Consider the following 16,501-nt stretch of genomic DNA (forward strand, 5'->3'; position numbering starts at 1 on the left):
TTACTTAGCATGGGAAGGGGGAGTGAGTGAATGAGTGGGGAGAATGTGTGTTGTTGTTTTCGGGGGTTGCAGAGCATGGATGTGACTGGTTGATGAGCCAGACAGCGGCGGAAAATGACAGGAGGTAATTTGTGTATTTCTACTTTATTATTTAATGATGTATTTATTTATTATGTATTTTTCTGCAACAGTATGTTTTCATCCTTAAATATTATATTTTTAGACAATACAGCAATGGCACACACTTTCCAGCCCCTTGCATTTAGTATAATCTTGGATATCTTCCTATTCCAAAATCAAGAAAAAACACAAAAAAAAAAAAAAACATGCATCCCAGATATGCAAAATAAAAAAAATACAAATGGTTTAATTCAAATTCAATATGTTTTTTCTAGTTTTGAGAAAGTTAAAACCTTGCATATTAGTATGTCAGGACCCACATGTATGTTAGGACGTATTGCAAGGATTGCTACAAACATGTATAACCCGTACCACGTCCTACAGCTATAAACCAAGTTCAGTTGTTGAGTAGTGATAGTTTATAATCTTACTCATTTTGCACTTCCATTAGCTACATAGATCTGATATGTGCAGTTTTTAAAGAAACATGTATTTTCATTTAAATAACAGACAAACTGCTGACACTGCTTTTGCAAACAGATTTTTTGACATAGTGTTGTACCAGATATCATGTTTTGAAATGAAAATACATTGTGTTTCTTTCAAAACTGCACATGTAATGAAAGGGCATGGCAGAGGAAATTCATAGGCCTACTGTATTTTGTTTGCTACAATTACTTTACATGAGAATTCATACAATTATTTTACATGAGGCATAGCCGGTGCATTGCAGGTCAGAGGGCAGCAAAGGTTTGGTTTGGTGCCAGGTCCCTGTGCTTCTCCGGAACTCCCGCACATAATGACAGCTGGTACCTTCAAGCATCAATAAAGACAAACAGTTTACAGAATGTAAAGGTGAGCTGAGTTTCAGGCATTCTAAATACACCTGCAAATACTCAATTAAAAGGAAAATCTTTCACCAAAACACAAGCTGATATTGGACTAAGAATGTAACTCCCAAATGTTTGTCAACCTTCAGTGTCAGTTAGCAATAGTAATCAAGTCAGTTCAATTTAAACCTACTTTTCTTTACAGTCATTCCTGTGCTTTAAGTTTATATATTTATATATTTTTTTTTTTTTTTTTTTTTTTTTACATTTAATCTTTTTACCTCTGTGGTCACTTGCCAACATTTTGATACACCCCTTGTATTTTTTAAATAGCCTTTTACAGCAGTAGGGGATTGTGGCGGAGTGTCCCGCCCCTATATGTATTTGTATTATTATTTTTTATATTTTAAAAACCTTGTGAGGATGTGTGGCTGATCAGCTACTGATTATTTAACTAGCTGACAGTCACGCATCCTTACTAAACTCGTGCAGACTGTGGCCGAGGGGTAATAAGATAATTAACAGCTAGTTAACCCCTCGGCCAGAGTATAAGAACCTGCAGCTGTCCATGCTCGGAGGAGAGTGTCAGAGGCGAGACAGGTTTTGAGCGAGCAAACAGCAAACAGCAAACAACACTGCTAAGTATCGTGCTGTGGTAAAACCAGCACGCTTATTTGTTTATTTATATTGGTTTGGTCAACGTGCCTGTGATGGGGTGCAGCCTATTTTGTGGTGGTTCTGTGTTTTTTGTATTGTTTAGAGTGGATGTGAGTGAGTTTGGGGTGTGGTTCAGTGAATTTATGTGTGAGGAATGTGTGGAATGTGCCTGGGCTAATGAGGTGCGAATTGCCCAATTACCCCAGGCACCTGTATAAAAGGGAGAGTGTTTGTTAGGAGGAGAGTGTTTGTTAGGAGGTGAGTGTTTGGAACAGTGAAAAGACGTGTGTGAGAGAGTGAGTGATTCTTTCTGTATAGTTTATGTTTAAAGCCTGTTTTTGTGTTCGTCTTTTTGGTTGGCCACCGTGCCTTTTTATTTGTGTTTTGTTAATTAAAATATTTTGGTTTCACTGCACTTTCTGTCTCTGAGTCTTCCCTCTGCTGCTATCCTGCCACAGTGCCCTTTTGTTTTGTTGTGTGTTTAAATCTTTTGTTTTTGTTTTATTATTTAATAGAAGCAGTGAACGCCGTAGCATTTCAGCTCTCACCTGTACTTCCATTGTTTCTGGTACTTCCTGGTCCATGACGTCACCACAGACGCCACTCAACAACAGCACTCAGTCACAGGGATCAAGCCAGATGCTGGTACTGTAAAATGTTATAAAAACATCCAGCTGTGACATCCAGCATTCTGGCTGGGCAAGGCAGACCAAATCTACCCCTAGGACACTGTTAGGCCCAGTGTGGGTATGCATGCTTTCCCAGTCAATCCTGTCCTATGCATTAATCAAGTAGGGGCTGGTTCTGTGATGTGGGTTTGTTGACCACTTTACTTCCAAACTCACTATACTTAAGTCAGATCTCTAGAGCTGATAGTCAACAGCTAGAATGTTATAATTTATTTTTTTGCTATTGAGTTCCCATATTCTTAACAGTGTCTAGATCACCCACTACATAGATACTGGCCCTGATTGGTACAGCTCCATATACGAAAGGGGAGCTGGTAGGAATGCAAAGGCTCTGGTCATCCATCTGGAAAAGTCACATTCATGTTATTGTAGGTTTGCACCACACTGAAGTGAATATATAGCAATACTATGTTGAAATGTACTTCCTGAAAAAAAAAGGAATTGTTCACGCATTCACAACATCAAAATATCTTATTCATGCAGTGGAATTTTAAGCAATGTATGTAAATAATAATAATAATAATAATAATAATAATAATAATAGCTGCAAGCAGCAATGACCGGGGGCCAAGAGCCAGACCATGTGACCTATGACCGTATTTCCCCTGTGGCACAGCACCCCATTGGCCTCTACTAGTCTCTGAACTTTGAAGACTGTACTATATTCTACCATAGATTAATAACACAATATATGCTGAAATTTGATTTGTTCGTGGCCTCCATGTTTTCTGACGCAGCAACTTTACTTTTAACAAACTTTATAGGTCAAAGGTCAAAGTTACAGCAATTTTTGGATAGAGCCCATATGGTTTCCTATATGTGTTTCATAGTCACCATGGCCCTATCTGTACTTTCTAAGCAGTTATAAGCCAGTTTTGCATTTGAATTTAAAGAGGAGCCCAAAGTCACGGTCAAGGACCTTTTTGGATAAATGTATGGGTTACTATCTGTGTTCCATTGTAAACATGGCTGCCGAACCATGTGACCAATCGACTTCTCATGAACAAAATCTCAATCTAGGGAATAAGGGTAGTCTGTGCCGTATAGCGGTTTCAGAGAAGATGTTTGTAAATTATCCAAAATCTGTCGTAAAATCCAATATGGCTGTGTCACAAAGACGGCCGGAGTGGGTGGTGTCAGACCAGAGCCAGGAAGTAACACACAGAGACTTGTAGTTTTGGTTAAGCTGAGCGCGTGATCGCACTCAGCATTTAATAAATAAACAGACAGAACAGAAAATAAAAGGTTTGAACACAAAAACACGGGACACGGCACTATACGCCAAAATAAAGAGACAAACAAAACAGACTAAACAGTGAACAGACAAACGGCAGCAGTGTGGAGTAGTGGTTAGGGCTCTGGACTCTTGACCGGAGGGTTGTGGGTTCAATCCCCAGTGGGGGAAACTGCTGTTGTACCCTTGAGCAAAGTACTTTACCTAGATTGCTCCAGTAAAAACCCAACTGTGTAAATTGGTAATTGTATGTAAAATAATGTGATATCTGTATAATGTGAAATAATGTATAATGTGATATCTTGTAACAATTGTAAGTCGCCCTGGATAAGGGTGTCTGCTAAGAAATAAATAATAATAATAATAATAACAAACGGACAAACACTGTGAGTGAAAACACTAATTACTTTACTTTACTTTGCTTTCTTTTCTCCTCTCTCTCCCGTTCTCCACTCACCGAACACCAACCCCCAGTGAGTGAAAACATGCAGCTTTTATGCAGTTGTACCAAGACTCGATTGCTAGTCAATCATTCAATTTGAATCTCGGTACAACTGCACGTGAATTAATTAAAGTGCAATTCTCCGTACTCACATATTATTACTTTTTACTTGCACGTGATGTGATGTGCCATCCCCGTGCCTAAATACAAATACACAATTCACACACACGTGAAACACAGACCCGCTTATATCCCGCGTATCAATGCTTATACACCAACATTTACACACAACACGTAACATATAACATACACAGGGGGGCACTTTGCCACAGGCTGCCAAAACTATGTGACCATGTTCATTCAGCTGTGGATATTAGTTCCCATTGGTGTCTACAACTGAAATTTCAGGAGTTTTTGTGCAATGGTTTTCATTTTACGCAACTTTTAAGGTTTTGTTGGCAGAAAGAAAAATAATAATAATAACAACAATAATAATAATAATAATAATAATAATAATAATCTTAACAACAACAAACAACAATAGTGTTCCCAGTCATGTTGGAAGCCTAACTAGAAGTTACAAGCAACTTTACGGCTTTCAAGTAATTATTGTGAAATTTAAGGATTTTGATTGGTTACCATTCAGTCCGTTGTAGATATCACTTTTCATAGGCTTTGACATTAATAGTAACCCCATATTTAAGAAGAACATAAGCACATAAGAAAGTTTACAAACGAGAGGAGGCCATTCAGCCCATCTTGCTCGTTTGGTTGTTAGTAGCTTATTGATCCCAGAATCTCATCAAGCAGCTTCTTGAAGGATCCCAGGGTGTCAGCTTCAACAACATTACTGGGGAGTTGGTTCCAGACCCTCACAATTCTCTGTGTAAAAAAGTGCCTCCTATTTTCTGTTCTGAATGCCCCTTTATCTAATCTCCATTTATGACCCCTGGTCCTTTTTTCTTTTTTCAAGTCAAAGAAGTCCCCCGGGTTGACATTGTCTATACCTTTTAGGATTTTGAATGTTTGAATCAGATCGCCGCGTAGTCTTCTTTGTTCAAGACTGAATAGATTCAATTCTTTTAGCCTGTCTGCATACGACATGCCTTTTAAACCCGGGATAATTCTGGTTGCTCTTCTTTGCACTCTTTCTAGAGCAGCAATATCCTTTTTGTAACAAGGTTTTGACCTTAAGGAGAGATCAAAGATCACGAGCAAGGTCATTTTTGAATAGCGCCCATACGGGTTCCTATCTGTGTTCCATACTAACCATAACCATATCTACATTCTGTAATGAGTTATAAGCTAGTTTTACATTTGACCTTAAGGAGAGGTAAAAGGTCAAGGTAAATATCAAGGTATTTTTTAATAGAGCATACATCAATTACAATAGGCCTCCACTACTCTGTGAAGTTTCAAGAGTTTTTGTTCAACGGTGTTCATTTTATGCACAACATATGCAACTAGAGCACTGCTGAAATTTGATTATCCCACAGAAGCCATTTTTTTTACTGCAGCAACTTCATTAGGGCAAACTTTAAAGAAAACCATACTTGGATCATGTGTGCCAAGTTTTGCTTCGATCAGATTAGCAGTTTTGGAGGTGAAGACATTTGTGTGTTAATTAGGTTATCCAACATGGCCGCCATACCACTGAACCAATCGGCTTCATTTCGAGCACCGTGCATCTTGGACAATCCCTAAGCATGTATAACAAGTTTCAGGACCCTGCGATAAGTGGTTTCCGACAAGAAGATGTTTGTAAAATGTTCCAAAATTTGACGTAAAATCCAATATGGCTGCCAAACCATGTGACTAGATGTGACTGGGTGCCCACCCCTTGTGCATATTTTATTTATGTACGATTATTATTATTATTATTATTATTATTATTATTATTATTATTATTATTATTATTACATTTGTGTATGGGCGGATGATTATTATTATGTGGCTGGCGAAAAGCTGGCATTATTGTTAATTGGAAAGGATGGGGTTACTTGTGGCTGGCGCCTTAATAAGGTAAATGTTTGATCAATGGGTTGTTAAGGCTCCAGTCACAGGATATAAAAGAGACCCATTCCGGGCTCATTTGGAGAGTGAAGTAGAGAATGAGCCCGGAGTGGATAAAAGTGGATAAATGTAATCCAGCGTGACATTTTCTTAAAAAACAGATGAAAATGATCCAGATAAAAGTAATCTCAATCACAAAATATAGGATTACAAAATCTGGATCGCTTTGATCCAGTTTTGAAAAACCAGCCCCTGGTGTTGCATCGGCTTTACATTATTATTATTATTTTTTTTTTTACAAATGTGTTCCCATAAATGCAACAAAGTACAAAGATTAGCAGGAAATGGTGCTGGAAGGTCATACCAATGTCTGCAAAAGTGGTGACCAGAATGTTCAATTGACGTCACTAAAGGAAATAAGAATTCAAACCAACAAAAAAAAAGGTGGGGAGAACAGAACTCCTTCCCATTTCTTACTTTTGCAACAGTGTTCAGTTGCATGTTTCTATTCTTTCACCCGTTGTATTATTTTTAAAATCTTACCCTGGGGATGAGATCCATTCCAGGGGAGAAATAAAAATATTATTAAAACCCAAACCTTCCCACTGTGAGGGAAGAGCAAGCAGAGATTCAACAGCCCTTTAAACAGCATTCACTTCTGAATTGGAGCACAGTCATGCTGATCATAAGGTTTGCATTAGTACAATTGAAAGCAGATGCAGGGATCATATTACACTTCTGTATGCCCAGTGGTTTTATAACCATGCCAATGCAATCATAAAAAAAGTATAATGGGAATATTTTAAAATAGCAGACCTGTAATTAATAGGGAAGCAGTTCCAAAAACATTTTGGGGTAGATGTATTAAGATGGGCCAGTCGCAGCGCAAACATACCATAATTTGCATTTTCGTTGCGACAATTCGCAAAGTATACTTTTTTTTTTTTTTAATTTAGTAGTGTCCAATTAGTTTTGTTTAGCTGAGCTCACCGCTACCACCCCGCGGTGACTCGGGAGTGGCGAAGACGAGCACACGCTGTCCTCTGAAGTGTGTGCAGTCAGCCGTCTGCTTTTTTTCACACTGCGGACTCACCATGCAGCCACCCAGAGCTACAGCGTCGGAGGACAACGCAGCTCTGGGCAGCCTACAGGTGCCCAGCCAGACTACAGGGGTCGCTGGTGTGCACTGCGCCAAGAACACCCTGGCTGACATAACCATCAAAGTATACATTTTGTCATATGTACTAAGAGAACATATGTTAATGAAAAGAGCCGCAATATACTTATTTAAATATTTGTTGCGTCTTCTTAGCGAGATCTCTAGCATACATTGCGAGAGTTGTGCGACATAAACAGTGGGAGCTGAGTTGTGGTTTGCTGCAGCAGAAGGTGCCCGAAGGATAACATCTATACATGCAAGGGTGCAAGAATCAAAATAACATTGTTTTTGTTAAATGTAAATGTCATCTGTACAATGCATTCTGTTACGTCTTCATTTTACCTATTTTAATACTGTTATATATATGAAAAATGAAAGGCAGCTTAATCCCATCAGATTCTAGAGTGGGGCCCCAACCTTCATCCCCAAAAACCTTTTCAAAAATCAAACAGTAGCCCATCGATAAACTGGACATGCTTGTTTGATCCGACATAAGGAGGTGTCAGGTTTAGAAGCAATACAATAAAATCGCACACACATACATTTACAGTTTAAATCATTGCAGTGAAATAATACAAATGTGTTTTGTGTAGGCTAAACATTACATTATGTAAAAATATAAATCTGCACAGTAGGCCTATACAGTAATCAATCAAATTAATACCTAGCACACTTTTTTTTTTCTCTTCAGCCTACTGGTAACACAACTAAATCATGCTGTTGCATTGTACACATTGGTGTACAATGCGAATAAAAGATTATTTTAAATTGAAACTAAATTAATTAAGGGTTCGTTTTATTTTAATTATTATTATGTTTAACTTGGCCTACTTAGTAGCCTAGACAATTAACACACAATAGATCATGGTCCTATACAGATGCTCACAATGAGCTGGAGGGGTTAGTGGCACATGTGTGCAGTTTATTGCTCCCAACACGCTGGGAAAACCAGAAATGTCATAGAAATTTATTTTCAAGTCTTCTAAGTACACCCTGACTAGTGAAAATTAGGTACTTAGGTGTTCGCCTCAAAAATGCATTGAGCACAACTGGCAACGGACGAGAAAAAATGGACTGGGAAATGCCAACAACAATTGCGACTGTTTAATGTTCTTAAAAAATTGATGCAATTGTAAGTGTCGCAATTGTCAGCAGCTTTTGTACATCTCACTATAATATTTGTGAACCCTCATTTGCACTATCTCTGACCCCTTTTTGCGAATTTATGCAGGAACCCCACAATTACAGTCATCTAAGATTGAACCACAAAGAAAAACTTCTGCCGCAAATACACACACACAGAAACACAGTCACACTGACACACAGTTAAAAATGAGAAAAACCACAAAGAGTGATTTCTATCATTTCTAATTGTTCTATTGAAAGATATAAATTAAAGATTCAGAATTATTTATTTATAATAAAACAACAAATGACTACATAACATGCATAAAATGAAAACTAATATGCAAAAAATAATTTCATACTTTGACAAAAGTATTTGGGCACCCTTACATTAGTATTTTGTGTGCCCACCCTTTCCTTCCTTTACAGCTTGCAGTCTTTCATTGTATTTTGAAACCAGTTCTTGGTATCTTTCCCGAGATATTTTTGTCCATTCTTCAACACATACAGCTTTGTGTTCGGCACTGACTTTTTTCCTTTCTGCAACAGCAGCCTTTAAGTCAATATCACAATACCGATGGGATTCGTCTGGGGCCTGAGATGGTCAATCCATAACTGCAATCTTCCTTTTTTTCAGAAATTACTTTGTAGACTTTGCAGAATGCTTAGGGTCATTATCCTGCTGGAATACTTCGGTCCAATAAGCCTTTATGAACAGGATGCCTTCAGTGATGACGTCAGACCAGAAACACAGATTCAGGAAGTACGGGTGAGAGATGAAACGCTACGGCGTTCAGCTTCTTTTATTAAATAATAAATCAAAAACAAAAGATTTAAACAGACACCAAAACTGTACAAAACAAAAAGGCGCGTTGGCCAAACAAATAAGCAAATAAACAAATAAGGTTTAGCAGTTGTTTGGTTTTGTTTTCTCTCTCCTCGCTATCTCCGCTCTCACTCCTAATACACTCTCCATTGAGGGTAGAGAGCTGCAGGTTTATATACAGTGACCATCTCCCGATTAGCAACAATTAATCAATGAATTAACTCGGGAGATGGTCACCGTCTGCACGAGTTTAATAAGGATGCGTGACTGTCAGCTAGCTAAATAAACCACTAGCTGATCAGTCATGCATCCTCACGGGGTTTTTAAAAATACAAAAACAATAACAAATATGCAGGGCTTTTATCCGCGCCACAAACAATAATACAAAAAACAGTGCACCAATATACACATGCCCCTCCTTGTGTGCAGCACACATGGCCTTTTTGGCCACCTCCCCCCTTAGTCCCCAAAGTCCCGTTTCAGTCCCAGCCCAGGAACAGGGGCAGCAACGGTGGCGGCCACAGCGGGATGTCCTCCTCCCACCCAAACAGCTGTAGCATCCCGGTGGACCGCGCACAGGCCGGTTCCTCTGGCCAAGGAAATTTTGGGGGTGGTCTCCAGACCTCCTCCCCCTTCTTCATGGCTGGCAGCTCCCCTCCGTGGGGCTACAGCCACCCGTTCTCCTGCAGCGAAACTGCTGCGGGGGGAGCTGGTCTCCAGACCCCCCCCCCCCCCCCCCCCCTTCTTCATGGCTGACAGCTCCCCTCCTTGGGGCTCCGACCACAATTTCTCCTGCCGCGAAAGTGTGGCTGGGGAGCTGGTCTCCTGACCTCCCCCATCCTTGTTCGTGGCCGGCAGCTCCCCTTCATGGGGCACCAGCCACAGTATTTCCTGCCGCATGGCAGGACTGGTAGCGACCTCAGGCAAAGCAGGACCCTTGGGAGGCGACGGCAGCAGCAGCTGACCCTCGGGAGGCGACGGCAGCAGCAGCGGACACTCGGGAGGCGACGGCAGCGGACCCTCGGGAGGCGACGGCAGCAGCAGCGGACCCTCGGGAGGTGACGGCAGCAGCAGCGGACCCTCGGGAGGCGACGGCAGCAGCAGCAGCGGACCCTCGGGAGGCGACGGCAGCAGCAGCAGCGGACCCTCGGAAAGCGACGGCAGCAGCAGCAGCAGCAGCGGACCCTCGGGAGGCGACGGCAGCAGCAGCAGCGGACCCTCGGAAAGCGACGGCAGCAGCAGCGGACCCTCGGGAGGCGACGGCAGCAGCAGCGGACCCTCAGGAGGCAACGGCAGCAGCAGCGGACCCTCCGGAGGCGAACTCGGGAGGGGAGCTCCTGGCCATGGAGGCGGCAGCGGGAGCTCCACTTCTCCCTCGTACCCTGTAACTGGTGGCTCCACAGGCGATGTGGAGCAACAGGCAGCCCCCTGGTGATGCGGAGCAACAGGCAGCCCCAGGCGATGCGGAGCAACAGACAGCCCCAGGCGATGCATGGCAGGCACCCTTGGGCGGTGCGAGGCAGTCACCCTTGGACGGTGCGAGGCAGTCACCCTTGGGCGGTGCGAGGCAGGCATCCTTGGGCGGTGCGAGGCAGGCATCCTTGGGCGGTGCGAGGCAGGCATCTTTTCTCAATTCTTGAGTCAAATCTTTTGCAGTAATCCGAGGATTTTGCTGGGCTGCTCGAACGATTCTTCCAGATTTTGCAGAAATCTTGGTCTTCACACCTGGAGCTAGTTGCAGTAGTTTCTGTTCTCCTGTGTTTGTCAGTAACAGTCCACACAGTGCTTTTCGGTAAACCGAGTCTTTCTGCTATTTTTCTGGTAGTTTCTCCTTTTTCAGTTAGGTGTATCACTGCCATTTTGAGATTGTTGCTGTACTCTTTAATTAACCATTTTTGTTGCTTTTTTTAAATAACAAATTTCTAATTTATTTTTCAGCACTTTATTATTATTATTATTATTATTATTATTATTATTATTATTATTATTATTTATTTCTTAGCAGACGCCCTTATCCAGGGCGACTTACAGTCGTAAACAAAAATACATCAAGATTATGTATTTATTTATTCTATAAAATTACACTATGTAACACAATTTTTGTTCCTGGGTAGTAAGTGTTATTTCCTAATTGCTTATGCCTCAAAAGTATAGAAAATGGCTATTATTCCCCACAAACTTTGCTTTTGTGACCAGGACAGTGATATTTTGAAATTTACCTATTTCCAATGAGAAAATGGGCGAATTTGTGTCTTTTCGTTCACATAAAGTCAGAAAAAAACAACATATGAATCCAAATGAACATGTATTTATACTAAAGTAATACAAAAATGACTATAAAAGATTTAGAAGTGAGTAGTTTTTCGAGATTTACGATTATACTGTAAATCACTTTCACGAATCAGCCCCCAAATGTAGTCTCCCATCATGTTCTCGTTATACTGTCCTTGGTAGCGGCGTTCAAAGTCCAGTATATCCTGGTGGAAGCGCTCGCCTTGCTCCTCTGAGTACGCTCCCATGTTCTCCTTGAATTTATCAAGATAAGCATCAAGGATATGGACTTTGAGGGACATCCTACAGCATTGGCGACTCATGGCTTGAAAAACTGGTGGGGCACAGCCCCCCCCCCCCCCCAAAAAAAAAAAAAAAAAACGTGCTCAAACCCGATGCCCGATTTTAACCATTTTTATGTAAACATTAAGCTAGCTTTCTAACATTACCAGATATTTCATCACAAACAGTTCTACGCCAGATTGTCACAATCAAGAGAGCTGCAAACAACACTACAGGCAAGAGTCTCTTATCGACAGACAGCTACACCTGCACTAACCTGAGCGTTTGAAATGGAAGTATCGTCACACTCTTGTGCTGTTCATAACATTCTGAACTACAGAAGAGTCAGGTTCGGTTTCTGTTGATGTCTCTGGCGTTGGAGGTTTAGCTTTTTTGTTGTAGAAAAACTCCAAACGTAGCTGTCTTTTTGCCATTTTAACAGGGCTCAAATTCACTCCGTTTAGCACATATTTTCGCTGACTGAAAAAGTGAAAGTCTCACACGAGAACAAATATAACGGTGAAGGGTTTTAGACACTCTTTGTTATGTTATTATGTTTTGAAAGTTTGAAATAAACTGCGCATTTTTAAATAATAAACCCTGGCAACAGTGGCGTAGCCAGGATTTTTTTTCGGGAGAGGGTGGCAATGGTAACTTTTTTAAGGTGAATAGTCACAGTGGTGAAATTGGCAACCTGATTTCTTATTAGTGCATTGACGTTTTATTTTCGAAAAATAAAGAACTTTTTTTTTTTAACAGAAGATCCAATAACCAAATACACTGTTGTGCAAAATAGTTAAAAAGAGAGATTCAGTTCAGAAAACAAAAAAGGAAATACGAAGCAAAGGACTTGAACTTTTAACATGCGCATCAGATTTCAATTTCACATTATGATAATAAATAACTATATATAATTTCATTCGTACTTATGGTTGTTCATTTCACATTTGGTGTTCAAAGCAAAGCAAACCATTTTATTTAATTTCACAAATCCTGACTAATGTAATTACTCTTTGACTGACGCAGGACTGCCGATGGTACCTAATCTTCTGGAGGTTCGGGGGAGGAGGGACTTGTGCACACAGTTGCATTAACTACATTGTATAACTACAGCGCCTTTAAAAACAAAAAAAATGTACAAACAGCTGATCCAACAAAAAACTTGGGTTGATTGACAGCAAATCCAACCACTCATTTTTTTTGGTATCACACTGCACTGACATTCGCTAGTTGAGCTGACGGACACGCTGTAGCCTAAACAAATAATCAGAATGAAAACAAGTAGGCAACCGAACTCAGGAATTGAAACAGTTTTGCCGGTTTTCTCTCAGCAGCGTCTAGAACTGTTTTCATTCTGATTTATTTATTTAGTTATTCAATTAATAACAGGTTGTACATTTACCACTCCATCTCCAAGACCTGGATGGACTTGGTTACCGTCCCTTGATGAAGCTGGCTGCACAATCCGTGAAAAATGATAATCTTATTAGTAGGCTGGCTGCTGGAGAGGTCAGCTGGCAATAAGATATGTCATGAGGCGAGTGCATTCTATGTAAATACATAGGCTACTCATTACATAGTAGATGTCCTCTACCACATCTATGTGTGTAGTAGCTAGGCTATATAGCATATACAGTAATCATAGCCTATATGTTTCATGCATCTGTGTTTGGGGTTGAGCAAGTACAGCTTGCTTATGTATTCTCATTGGTTGATAGCAACGCGGTAAATAAAAAGTTCTTTCCGTGAGCGAAAAGAAAAATCAGCGCCGCCCATGCCACGTCCGCCCCGCTATAATGGTAAGCGAAAAATATAACAATATTGCAATTTCTTACACATGTTTCAGTGTGAACGATCCTAACACAGTGGCTAAGCCACTGCCTGGCAGAAATCTGGGGGGGCACGTGACCAGGCGTGCCCCCCCTATGCGTCGCCACTGTCCTACAGCCCATTGTGCCGTAGTTCTTCACCAGAGTCTCAACCAGCTCCACATAGTTTTCTGCCTTGTGATTGCCCAGGAAGCCCCGAACCACTGCGACAAAGCTGTTCCAAGCCGCTTTCTCCTTACTAGTGAGCTTCTTGGGGAATTCATTGCACCCCAGGATCTTCTTTATCTGTGGTCCGACAAAGACACCGGCTTTGACCTTTGCCTCAGACAGCTTAGGGAAGAAGTCTTGAAGGTACTTACTTGAAGGCTGCTGACTCCTTATCTAGAGCTCTGACAAATTGTTTCATAAGGCCCAATTTGATGTGCAGTGGTGGCATCAGCACCTTCCGGGGGTCCACCAGTGGCTCCCACTTGACGTTGTTCCTCCCCACAGAGAACTCGGTCCGCTGTGGCCAGTCCCGCCTGTGGTAGTGCGCCTTGGTGTCCCTGCTGTCCCAAAGGCAAAGATAGCAGGGAAACTTGGTAAAACCGCCTTGGGGACCCATCAGGAATGCCACCATTTTGAAGTCTCCTATGACCTTGATGCCATCTCAGAAAAATGCAGATATGTATCCACTTAGGCAGCTGGAACTAAACTGAACTGGTGGGCTTAAGGCCCCTGTATTTATACTACTATTTATATTACTGGAAAGTTCTAGAAAGTTCTAGAAGTTACTCCAAGTTTACTCAGCACTGAATCTATCTGGAATGTTCTGGAAAATCGGTAAATTTCAAAATATCACTGTCTTGGTCACAAAAGCAAAGTATGTGGGGAATAATAGCCATTTTCTATACTTTTGAGGCATAAGCAATTAGGAAATAACACTTACTACCCAGGAACAAAAAAAAAAAAAAATTGTTACACGGTGTTATCAGGTGTTGGTTTTCAATCATGATAATTCGTTTTTGCATATTATTTTTAATTTTATGTATGTTTAATTGTATGTTATGTAATAATTTGTTGTTTTATTAGAAAGCTGAATCTCTGCTTTAAGTTATATCTTTCAATCAAACAATTGGAAAGAATAGAAATCACTTACGTTGTGGATTTAATTATTATTATTTATTTATTTTTTTAATTACCCAAATACTTTTGGTCGGCGACTGTATATACAAAGAAGAATGACTTATACAGGTATAAATAGTGGATCGTTTTCTGCAACCACTAGGTTAAATTAGGACAGTGGTCCTCAATCCTGGTCCTCAGGGACCACTGTGTCTACTGGTTTTCATTCCAAACTAGCAAGTAGGAATGAAAACCAGAAGACACTAACAAGTAGCTTAATTAGGCCTTTTTAATTGTTCTCAGCGTCAAAAAATTTGCAGATTTCAAGTTACTTATAACATTTTACAGTTAAGCTGAAATATGTTTAAGAGCAAAAAAACAATTTAAAAAAGGCCCATGTAAGCTAATTATTAGTTCAATTAAGGGGTTAGTTAAGTAATTGAGAGCTCAGTTAGTTTTCTTTTTTTCTCACACTCGTAATAAACTCGGTTTATATAATGATACACTTTTTATCACGAATTATGCCTGCATGGCAATCATGATATAAAGCGGGTTCATCTGTATAAAGACTGATGGAGTAAAAACAAACAAACAAAAAAAACAAACAAACAAAAAAAACAATCAACAGGAGAATGTGTAGCAGTGGAACGTTCTGTTGCTGGAAAGGGTACGTCTAAATCCACTGTTTGGAAAAATTACAACATTGTTGTATTCAGCAATAATAAAAGTCCATGTGGCTTTGTACATGCAAAATATTACTGAAATATGACAGCCAAAAGACAGGAAATTCATCTCTGCAGCGGCACACTGAAAGGGGATGTATTCGTCCTGTAGCTGTTTTAAAAGCCATAGCTGTGGTGTAATATTTGTTGTTGAATGTTAATTTAGCGGTTTAATATGATATAGGTTTGTCCAAAATGAGTATGTGAATTTGTAAGAGTATCTTCTGTGTGGCTATTTATGGTAACAAAGTTTTGAAGAAGCCTGTTGTTGTCTTCTTTCAAATCATGCAGTGTTGGATTATTAGGAAAGTAAATGAGAAATGATTAATTGAGAGTGATTTTTTCTTTATTTATTTATGTTTTAACTGGCAACCAGGAATACGCTACACTGAAGGTACTTGGTTGCAATAGCGTATGTTAGGGATATATTTGTGCAGATGGTCGGGTCGGGTCTGGTATGCGAATATTCAAAGGTCTCGGGCTCGGGTCGGGCTCGGATCAGGTTTTAAATTTAGGTCCAAGCAGACCTCTGTACCACAGTATTTTTGCATGCTAATTTTGCAGTTTTCCTGTGATTATGCTATGCATTTACCATAGTTTACCCTGGTTTGCCATGTTTTGAATATGTTTTACCATACTTGTCCATGCTTTACAATGCTTTCACTGTGATTTATTACACCTTGCTATGCTTTTATAAGGGTACTTTTATAAGGGTACTATAAAAGTCCAGAGGATTTGGATCGTTTAATTATTTAGCTTGTTAACCATGTTTCTTCATATTTGATTTATTTTAGTGTTTGCAGGCAAACTTATGATTTACTGTTTAATTTATAACAAGTTTAGTTTTATTTTATTTTTCATCAGATGAATTACATCAAGTTTTACCCATGCTTTTAGACATTTTTTTTTTAACAATTGGTAATTTACTGCAAGTTAGTATTATTAGAGAGGTCATTCAACAAATACACTTGCACATAGTGGTCTTAATAGTGACTAGCAGCCAGGGATGGAAATAAGACCCTGTGACAGGGTGGCTGTGCAGTGACGTCAGGCCAGAGTCAGGAAGCAAAAACACAAAGGCAGTACTGCAGTGAAAAAGACAGGCTGCGCGCCGTTTATTCAAATACAAAAATAAATAAAAGGTTTTTAAAAAAAGACTTGCTCACAGAGCGAAAATAAAAGTTTAAACAAAAACACA

General features: G+C 40.1%; 1 pseudogene; it reads right to left on the bottom strand.

Annotated features, from left to right (window-relative positions):
* Positions 1-687: 687 nt before the first annotated feature.
* The window catches only part of LOC117424814 (gigaxonin-like), a 52,830-nt pseudogene continuing 37,016 nt past the window's right edge, over positions 688-16,501 (bottom strand).

This window comes from Acipenser ruthenus, chromosome 19 (assembly GCF_902713425.1).
Source record: "Acipenser ruthenus chromosome 19, fAciRut3.2 maternal haplotype, whole genome shotgun sequence".
Lineage (NCBI taxonomy): Eukaryota > Metazoa > Chordata > Actinopteri > Acipenseriformes > Acipenseridae > Acipenser > Acipenser ruthenus.